Genomic DNA, 11074 nt, shown 5'->3' with positions numbered 1-11074 from the left:
GAAAGATGGATCATGTCCAGGACCAGGTGGATGCTGTCCTGGATGGACCGGTCCGGGACCGTGTAGGACTGGTCAGGTTGGATCTTGTGGGCCAACAGGGAGCCCAGACAAGTAGACCTAGCCAGGGAAAAGATCTTATAATCCATGCTGAGGAGGGAGACCAGGCACCAGTTCCCAAGCAGGTGGAGATCACCCCTCTTTAGCCCTGCGCCATGAGAAGGGCATCTCCCTGGTCACCAGGCTTTCCCCCTGGATCTGTACATAATGGTGCCCCCCCCCAGTATTTCCCAGAACCCCCTGAGGAAGTCCATGGTCAGCCTGTCGAGCTCTGTAGATTTTCCCTTTGAGAGCTGGTGGAGGGCGCTGGTCAGCTCTGCCAATGTTAGCAGAGCCTCCAGTCGTCCAGCACCCTCTGGGCTGACCTTCAGCAGGTCCTCTCAGAAAACTCTGCACGCATCCTCGCTGGTCAAATCCGGAGAGAACAATGTGCTGTAATAAGTATGGACCAAAAAGCCCATTCCCTCCGGATCTGTGATGGAGGATCCGTCATCAGCCAGCAGCACTGACCATGGCACCAACTGCATGGAGGCCATCGAGACACATGTAACATATGCCTACAAAATGTAGAGGTTGTCAATTCGGGAGCCTCCTCCTCCAGACCTGCAGCCGAAGGCATTGGAGTCAGGATCGAGATTCCACCAGACGTTCACCAAGGCGAGGGTGCTGATCAGTTCCCTCAACCTCTCCAAGGCAGTTGCAGCAAGTGTTAGATGAAGTAATGTTCATTCTACACGTCCCCCTCAGTGACTCTTCAAAACATAGATTTTTATGAAAGAACAGGGTTCTGCTGCATTGCCGTCTGCACATGGAGTGTCAGACTCCCTCTACACTTTCCCATCAAACACTCCCAGGGCAGTTACAGCTCTGATTGGTTGGTGCATTTGGAGCATTTCCTGTCTGCAATCAGGTGAAACAGCTGCACCTGTGCAGACTGGTGGGAGCTGAGATTGGAGAGAGCTGAAACATTTACAACAGACAAATGTGGAACTGATTCCATCCATTGTCGAGAAACAGGCTCTGTGAGTTATTTTGGAGAGGTGGGTGTTGGAGCACTGGAGAACTGTTTTGCTTGGACTGTTGGGGGAGGGAGGAGATGCTGGAATATCCAGGGGTGGGCCACAAAGATTCGATAGGGAGCCCCTGTATTTGCTCTTGTGCTTTCCTCCTTTTGGCACAAATGGAGCACCCTCCCCACCCCAACTGCGTGGCTCGGGACAGCTGGAGCCACCTGGGTGAAGAAAGTCTTTGTCACAGCAGCAGCAAGTGGAAAGAACAGGACGGTTCCAGCCGACCCTGGCGAAGAATTCTCCCACCGCCCCCCCACTGGAAGATTGAGCTTTGTACTATTTCCAGTAGGGTGCTCCAACCACCTATTCAAGAGGAACATCCTTGCAGCCTTTCTGTCCCTTCCACCACTCAGCCACCTATTCTCTCCTTTTCCATTTCCTTTTCACCTCTATCTCCTCTACTCCCACCCCCTCATCATATCCTTAAAGTTTAAAAAAAACTGCTATTTTCTTTGTTTCTCGGGTGAGCATGGCTCTTCGACCCCAGGGGAAGCCCCTCTTAACTGGTGACGGGGCCTTCTCACACATATGCTGCTGCAGCTGCACCTGTTGCCCCGTCACCATTTACGCTGTTAACATCAAAGCATGGGGTCGAGAGCTACGTCCACCCCAATATGTCAATGGAGGCACGTGTAAAAACAATGGCTGAGGTTGTCGGCCCCTCGGCCATTGTTGATGGCTCGAAAAGTGTTTTTCCAGAATAGCGAGTGGGTGGTGTCCTTGGCCCTGAGCAAGGGGCTCACTGTGGGCGGGACCTTTCTGCCAGAGGACCTGCTAGAGGCCAATGCGCAGCGGGTCACCTTGTCAAATGTCCCACGCTTCATTCCTGGTGAGCTCCTCCTCCCCCATCTGGGGGAGATAAAGACGGGGCTTACCCCAGACCCGCTCGGTCTTTGGGAGAACAGCGTCCGGCATGTATACTCCTTCCATGGACAGCTCTTTATGCAGCTGGCCCGGGAAGAGGTCACGGAATGCCAATTTATTATGGAATTCTGGGGACGGCCAATCGTGTCTTCTGGAACTCGGACGGAGTGCGGTGCCACGCCTGTAACGGGGTGGGGCATGTTCGTCAGAGCTGCCACAACCTCCAGGTCGCCAACTCTACCTTGGCAGCGCAGGGTGGCACTGCTGCACCTCCCCTTACTCCCCCGACCCCTGCAACAACTGCCGCTCAGGCGGTCCCGGAGGCCGTGGTTTTCATAGCCTCCGGTGGGGAGGGGGAGACCCGTCCAGGTGGAAGGAAGGCACGGTGCAAGTCAAAACACCCAAAGACGTGCTGCCTGGACACAAAACAACAACCTGAGCCTCAGGTTAGCGCTAGGCCCAATACAGGGGACCCCACCTGCCCTGCGGCAGAGCTCGGGCCCAAGTGATCTGGGCAGGGGGGTGCAGAGGTAGAAGCAGTGACCTCTACAAAGATGGAGGTCTCAGAGCCTCTGTGCTCCTCCTGGAATGAGAAAAGGAGGTGCCCCTCCTCTGAAGAGGACCCTGAATTACAGGGTCCATCACCTGGCGCGGGTCCTCAGGCTCCCCCCGCCACCAGCAGGATCAGCGCCTCGAAACATGAACGGGAACTCCCTATCAATTAGAAGGGCGGGGGGAGAGATGCCCCTGTAAATTTGGCAACTCCCAAGGTGGGGGGTCCTCCCATTGGTGGGGGAGCCTGTGGACCCACCAGCAGGAAATACTCCATCTGCCACTGGGACGGATGTTCTGCGTGGGGACAAGACCCATGAGGGTCAAACCCCCAGCAGCTTGATGCTGCCATCCAGATGTTCCAGACCCAGAGGCCATTTTCCATAGTGCACCGTCTGCTGGGCCTGTAGGCGCTGGCGGGGCGGAGATGGCCTCTGCTCTCCGCGTCCGGTCGTGGCTCCAGCTGGATTTCCAGTGTCGGGAACTCTTAAAGTGCATACAGGAGAGCTTTTTGAGCCAGTATGTAGAAAGTCCTACAAGAAAAGGAGCAGGACTGGACCTAATCCTAGTGAATGAAGCTGGACAAGTGGTAGAAGTGTCAGTGGGGGAACATTTCGGGGATAGTGACCATAACTCTGTAAGATTTAAGATAGATATGGAAAAGGACAAAGATAGACCGGAAATAAAGGTACTGAATTGGGTGAAGGCTGATTTCAATATGATAAAACAGGATCTGGCCAAAGTGGACTGGGAGCAGCTACTTGTAGGAAAGTCAACATCACATCAGTGGGAGTCATTGAAAGAGGAAATTGTGAGAGTTCAGAGCCAACATGTGCCCATTAAGGTGAAGAGTTGGACTAACAGGCCCAGGGAACCCAGGGATGTCAAGGGGTATAGAGGATTGGATCAGGAAAAAGAAGGAAGCTTATGGTAGATCCCGAGCGCTGACAACAGCGGAGGCACGAGAGGAGTATAGAAAGTGTAGGGTGGCACTTAAAAAAGTAATTAGGGGAGCAAAGAGGGGACATGATAAAACACTGGCGGGCAAGATAAAGGAAAATCCCAAAGATTTTTCTAAGTATATTAAGGGTAAGAGGATAACCAGGGAAAGACTAGGGCCCATTAGAGACCAACGTGGCAATCTTTGTGTGGAGCCAGAGGACATAGGTAAAGTTTTAAATGATTACTTTTCATTGGTGTGCCCTTTGGAGAAGGATGATGTAGGTGCAGAGATCAGGGAGGGGGATTGTGATATACTTGAACATATTAGCATTGAAAGAGAGGAAATATTCGCTGTTTTAGCGGGCTTAAATGTGGATAAATCCTCAGGCCCAGATGAAATGTATCCCAGGCTGTTATGAGAGGCAAGGGAGATGATAGCAGGGGCTATGACACAAATTTTCAAATCCTCTCTGGCCACAGGAGAGGTGCTAGAGGACTGTTGGACAGCGAATGTGGTACCATTATTCAAGAAGGGTAGCAGGGATAAACCAGGTAATTACAGGCCAGTGGGTCGAACATCAGTGGTTGGGAAAATATTGGAAAAAATTCTGAGGGTCAGGATTGAACTCCACTTGGAGAGGTGGGGATTAATCAGGGATAGTCAGTCGGCAGGGCTTTGTCAGGGGGAGATCGTGTCTAACTAACTTGATTGAATTTTTCGAGGAGGTGACTAGATGTGTCAATGAGGGTAAAGCTGTTGATGTAGTATACATGGATTTCACTAAGGCTTTTGATAAGGTCCCGCATGTAAAATTGGTGAAGAAGGTAAGAGCCCATGGGATCCAGGGTGATGGCAAACACGAGGGGACATAGCTTTAAGTTGAGGGGTGATAGATATAGGACAAATGTTGGAGGTAGTTTCTTTACTCAGAGTAGTAGGGGCGTGAAACGCCTTGCCTGCAGCAGTAGTAGACTCGCCAACTTTAAGGGCATTTAAGTGGTCATTGGATAGACATATGGATGAAAATGGAATAGTGTAGGTCAGATGGTTTCACAGGTTGGCGCAACATCGAGGGCCGAAGGGCCTGCACTGCGCTGTAATGTTCTGAAAATAAATAAATAAATTTGGCAAATTGGATCTAAAATTGGCTTAGTGGCAGGAGGCAGAGGGTAATAGTCGAGGGCTGTTTTTGTGATTGGAAGCCTGTGACCACTGGTGTACCACAGGGATCAGTGCTGGGGCTCTTGCTGTTTGTAGTGTACATTAATGATTCAGACGCGAATATAGGAGGTATGATCAGTAAGCTTGCAGATGACACGAAAACTGGTGGTATTTTAAATAGTGAGGAGGAAATCCTTCGATTGCAGGGAGATATAGATGGGCTGGTAAGATGGGCGGAGCAATGGCAAATGGAATTTAATCCTGAAAAGTGTGGGGTGATGCATTTTGGGAGGACTAACAAGGCAAGAGAATATACAATGGATGCTAGGTCCCTCGGAAATACAGAGGGTCAGAAGGACCTTGGTGTACTTGTCCATAGATCACTGAAGGCAGCAGCACAGGTAGATAAGGTAGTTAGGAAGGCATATGGGATACTTGCATTTATTAGCCGAGGCATAGAATATAAGAGCAGGGAGGTTATGATGGAGATGAATAAAACGATGGTTAGGCCACAGCTGGAGTATTGTGTACAGCTCTGGTTGCCACACTATTGGAAGGATGTGATTGAACTGGAGAGGGTGCAGAGGAGATTCACCAGGATGTTGCCTGAGCTGGAGCATTTCAGCTATGAAGGTAGACAGTAAAGACTAGGGTTGTTATCCTTGGAGCAGAGAAGGCTGAGTGGGGACATGATTGACGTATACAAGGTTATGAGGGGCATAGATAGGTTAGATAGGAAGAACAGTTTTCCCTCAGCGGAGGGGTCAAGATCCAGGGGGCATAGATTTTGGGTAAGGAGCAGGAGGTTTGGGGAGATTTGAGGAAAAATGTTTTCACACAGAGGGTGGTTGGAATCTGGAACACACTGCCTGAAGAGGTGGTGGAGGCAGGATCCCTCACAGCATTTAAGAAGTATTTAGATGAGCACTTGAAATGCCATAGCATATAATGCTACGGGCCAAGTGCAGGAATATGGGATTAGAATAGTTGGGTGCTTGATGGCTGGCACAGATACGATGGGCCGAAGGGCCTGTTTCTGTGCTGTTTAACTCTATGACTCCAAACTGTCCCATCAAACACTCCCAGGACAGGTGCAGCATGGGATTGGCTGGGCAATTTGTGAAGCACTTTCTGTCTGCAATCAGGGGGAGCAGCTGCAACTGGAGACTGGAGTAACTGGAGAGAGGTGACTGCAGAGTGGAGAGAGCTGCAATTTACAACTTTAACTGTGGAACTGTTGCTATCTTACAAAAACAAAGAGCTACAAGTTATTTTGGAGAGGTGGGTGTTGGAGCACCAGAGAACTGTTTGTTGTTTGGACTGTTGGGGGAGGGAGGAGGCAGCGGAAGATCCAGGGGTGGGGCTGCCAAATTCTATAGGGAACCTCTGGATTTGCTCTTATGTTTATCTTCCATCCTGCACAAAAGGGGCTCCCTCCCCACCCCAAACTGTGGCTCGGGATGGCTGGAGCTGCCTGGCTGAAGACAATCTTTATCGAACTGAAGGAAGAGAGAACTGGGCGGCTCTAGCCGACCGGGCGAAGAACCCTCCCCTGACTGGAAGATTGAACTGTAGACTCTGCAGCAAGGTGCTCCAACCACCAATTGAACAGTAACACCCTCGCAGCCCTTCTCTCCCTTCCATCACTCGGCCACCTATCTTCTCCTCTCCTTGTCCTTTTCAGCCCTCTCCTCCTCTACTCCATTTCGCTCCCCATCCCCTCCCCCACAACCCCGGGCCATCATATTGCTTGTGTTTAAAAGAAAACTGTTGTTTGCTTTATTTCTTAGAGGTGGGTGTGGCTCTTCGACCCCATGGCAAGCCCCTGCTGCAGCTGCACCTGTTGCCCTGTCACCATTTGCGCTGGTAATATTGAAGCATGAGGTCAAGAGTTACATCAATCCCAATAAGTCAATAGAGGCATGTATGAAAGCAATGACCGAGGTTGTCGGCCCTCCAGCCATTTTTGCTTCCTCTAAAATGTACGGGAAGGCTGTGATTTTCCTGAAGACCGAGCGGACGGTATCGCTGGCTCTGAACAAGGGGCTCACTGTGGGCGGGACATTTCTGCCAGTGGACCCAGTGGAGGCCACTGCGCAACGGGTCATTCTGTTGAATGTCCTGCTCTTCATTCCTGGTGAGCTCCTCCTTCCCCACCTGCACCTTTTGGGGGGAGGTAAAGACAGGGCTCACCCCAGTCCCGCTCAGTCTTCGGGAGAACAGCCTCCGGCACGTGCACTCTTTCCGCCGCCAATTATTTATGAAGCTGGTGCGGGAGGAGGTTACGGATGGCCATTTCAATGTGGAGTTCCAGGGGGCGGCCTACCACGTCCTCTGGACCTTGGACAGGGCGCGGTGCCATGTCTGCAAGGGTGTGGGGCATGTTCGTAAGAACTGCCCCAACCTCCTGGCTACCAACTCAACCTTGGCGGCCCAGGCTGGTGCTGCTGCACCTCGTCCCACTCCCCCTACACCTCCACCAGACACCGTTCAGTTGGTGCCGGAGGCTGTGGTTTTCACAGCCTCTGGTGGGGAGGGAGGTGCCCGTCCAAGTGGAGGGAAGACGCGGAGGGAAAATAAACATCGAGAGGCGCATCCCCTGGACACTGTGGTACAACCCCAGCCTGAGATCAGCCCAAGGCCCGTTCCCGGGGAATCTACCTGCCCCAGGGCTGGCTCAGGCCCAGGGTGACCAGGCAAAAGCTGGGCACAGAGGCAGAGGCCCCTGATGACATGGAGGTCTCTGAGCCTCCGCGCCCCTCCTGAAACAGGAGAAGGAGAAGTCCCTCCTCTGAAGAAGGCCCTGAACCACGGAATCCATCTCCTAGCGTGGGTCCTCAGGCTCCCCCTGCCACCCGCACGATCAGGGCCTCGAGCCCTAGGTGGGACCCCTCCACCCCTCAGAACGGAGGTGGGGAAGATGGCCCTGAAATCTTGTCAACTCCTGAGGTGGGGGAACCGCCCCTAGTAGGGGAGTCTGTGGACCGTACGGGAGAAATCATTTCTTTGGCCGATGGGTTGGGTGTCCTGGGTGAGGGCGAGGCCGTGAGGGGCCGCCTTCCCAACAGCCTGACTCTGCCGCCCGGGATGTACCTGGCCCAGAGGCCAATCTGTGTAATTCCCTGTCTGCTGGTCCTATGGGCACTGACGGGATGGGAAATCGCCTTCTCTCTCCGCCTTCGGTCCCGGCTCCGGCTGGATTCCTGGAGTCGGGCACTTCCATCTCCCCTGGACCACTCATTGGCCTGGGGACGGAGGTGCAGGGGGGTCCTGAACCGCTGGCACCCACAGGCTCCAGTTCCATTCGAGAACCCAGAGAGAACTCCTCCGCCATCGATCCTGGGGGTGAGATCATGATGGAGGTCCGCCCCACAGTGTGTGGTGGGTGTGTCGGCCGCTGGCGGTGATGACCCGGAGGAGGATGGGGACTCGGTGTGGGACACGGAGGACGATCTTGATTCCATCGCCAATGAGATGGTGGTGTCCCTCGTGCCTCCCACCGAGTCTCCTCTCATCCCCACAGCGAAACTACGGGATTTCCTCGTGGCATGCGGGGGTTGCCGCAACAAAGTTCAGCTGGCCCTCGGCTGTTGGTTGAATCTGGTGCTGATCATCCAGTCTGTCCGTGCTGCCCTCAAGAAAGTGGGGAAGGATGCGGGCGTGAAACTGGTTGAGAGGCGCTGATTTAATATGTTCCTCAATGGGATGCTGGGGGAGTGGAAGGCCAGGTGCACTTCCACTCCCTCCTCAAAGTGAGGTGTTGGTGACAGGTTTTAAGTACCTTTGACATGAAGATAACCATAGCCAGCCTCAACATCAACGACAGCAGGGCGTCTCACAATCTCTCAGTCCTCAGGGAAGGGAGATATGTGATGAGCTTTCTGCAGGAAACCCACACCGTTCCGGGAGACGAAGCTACCTGGCTCCTGGAGTGGCAGGGTGGGGTCTACATGAGTCACCTCACCCCTATTACTAGCTGGGTGGCTATCTTGTTGGCCCGACTTTTCAGCCAGAGATCTTGGGGGTCAAGGAACTTGTGCCGAGCTGCTTGCTCCACCTCGCCGTTCGTCTGGGTAGTGTGCCGCTCCAGTTTGTGAACGTGTACGCACCCAGGCCCGGCGCGTTGCAAGCCAGCTTCTTTGAAGAAGCGTCCGCTCTCTTGAACTTCATCGATAGCGGCGAGTACATCATTCTCAGGGGTGATTTTAACTGCACCATTGAGGTGGGGGATCGCTCTGGTCCCCAGCGCGGCTAAGCGTCAGGGGAGAAGTTTTGGGAACTGATCAGCTCCCTCAACTTGGTGGACGTCTGGCGGAATCTCCATCCCGACTCCAGTGCCTTCACATGGTGGTCTGGAGGATGAGGGTCCCGAATCGACCGCCTCTAGTTTTCGCAGGTGAACGTCTCCTGTGTCTCGGTGGCCTCCATGCGGTTGGTGCCGTGCTCGGACCACCAACTGGTGTGGGCAGAGTTCACTTCACTCTGCACGCAGGCGGGGTCCACGTGCTGGCAGTCTAACAACCGGCTGCTGGAAGACGAGCGATTCCAGGACTCATTCCATCGATTCTGGGCTGACTGGAGAAGGAAGCTTCCCCTCTTTGAGTCTATGGTGGGATGTGGGCAAGATTCACATCCGTGTCTTCTGTCAGGAGTACGCGAAGGGGTCGACCAAGAGAAAGGAAGCCAAGATCGGGCACCTAGCGATGGAGGTGCTCGACTTGGAGTCCCGCCTTGGTCATGCCATTGCGGATCCGGCCCTGTGGCAGGCCCACAAAGAGAAGGGTGCGCTGAGGGACCTGCAGCTCATAGGGTCCCGAAGCACATACGTGAGGTCGTGGATGCAGATCCTGGAAGATTTGGACCGCTCCTCACCCTTCTACTCGCTGGGAAAATTGCGCAGGGTCCGTAAGCAGCTCATCGAGCTGCTGGCTGACGACGGATCCTCCATCACGGATCTGGAAGGAATGGGCCTCCTGGTCCGTACATATTCCAGTGCATTGTTCTCTCCGGATCCGTCCAGCGAGGACGCGCAGACATTTGTGGGAGGACCTGCCGGAAGTCAGCCTGGAGGGCATCGAAGGATTGGCGATTCCGCTCACGTTGGCGGAGCTGACCGGTGTCCTCCACGAGCTCTTGAGGGGCAAATCCCCGGGGCTGGACAGGCAGACCGCGGAGTTCCTCAGGGCATTCTGGGACGTCCTGGGGGACGATTACATGCGGGTCCTGGGGGAACGCCTGGCAACCAGGGAGATGCCCCTCTCTTTGTGCAGGGTGGTCATCGTCCTGCAGCTGAAGAGGGGCGATCTCTGCCTGCTTAAAAACGTGTGTCCGGTCTCCCTCCTCAGCATGGATTATAAGATCTTTGCCCGGGCTATGTCTACTCGCCTGAGCTCCCTGCTGGCCCACATGATCCACCCTGACCAGTCCAGCACGGTCCCGGGCCGGACCATCCAGGAAAACATCCATCTGGTCCGTGACCTGATCCATCTTTCCAAGAGGACTGGTCAGTCAGTCGCCTTTCACTCCCTCGATCAGGAGAAGGCATTCGACAGGGTGGATCACAAATACCTTTTCGGGACTCTGCGCACTTTTGGACTCAGGCCGCATTTGGTGGCCTGGGTCTGAATTTTGTACCCCGCTGCAGAGTGTCTGGTCAAAGTTAACGGGTCCTTGACAGTGCCCCTTCGCTTTGGGAGAGGAGTGCGTCAGGGATGCCGCATGTCCGGCCAATTGGATACCATCTACGTGGAGCTGTTCCTGTGCCTGCTTCGCAGGAGGTTGACGGGATTGGCTCTGCGCGAGCCGGCCATCTGGGTCATCCTCTCGGCTTACGCCGATGACGTGCTCCTCGCGGTCACAAATCCCGTTGACTTGCGGAAGATTCGCGACTGCCAGCAGACCTTCTCTGCTGCGTCCTCCGCGAGGATCAATTGGGAGAAATGTTCTGGACTCCTGGTGGGTCAGTGGCAGGTGGACTCCCTGCCGGAGGAGATGACACCTTTTGCGTGGAGCACCACGCACCTCCTCTATCTGGGAGTCCACCTAAGCCCCGCTGAGGAATCCTGGCTGGCAAACTGGCAAGAGTTGGAGGTGAAAGTCACCACTGGGCTGGGGCGCTGGACAGGACTGCTCCGAGTGCTTTCCTACAGGGGCCGAGCGTTGGTCATAAACCAACTGGTGGCCTCCATGCTGTGGTACCGGTTGGTCACTTTGGCCCCGCCCCCTGTATTTGCCACCAAGATCCAGAAGAAACTCGTCGATTTCTTCTGGGGCAAGAGGAAACACTGGGTCTCTGCCGCGGTCCTGAGACTCCCGATCGAGGAGGGCGGTCAGTCGCTGGTGTGCGTCCGCACCCAGGCTGCGACTCTCCACCTTCGGACCCTGCAGAGATACCTGTACGTTGAGCGTCCTCCCAGATGGTGTGTGC

Source organism: Heterodontus francisci, unplaced genomic scaffold (assembly GCF_036365525.1).
Source record: "Heterodontus francisci isolate sHetFra1 unplaced genomic scaffold, sHetFra1.hap1 HAP1_SCAFFOLD_840, whole genome shotgun sequence".
NCBI classification, from domain to species: domain Eukaryota; kingdom Metazoa; phylum Chordata; class Chondrichthyes; order Heterodontiformes; family Heterodontidae; genus Heterodontus; species Heterodontus francisci.
The sequence above is the reverse complement of the archived record's forward strand: the minus strand, read 5'-3'. Positions refer to the sequence as shown.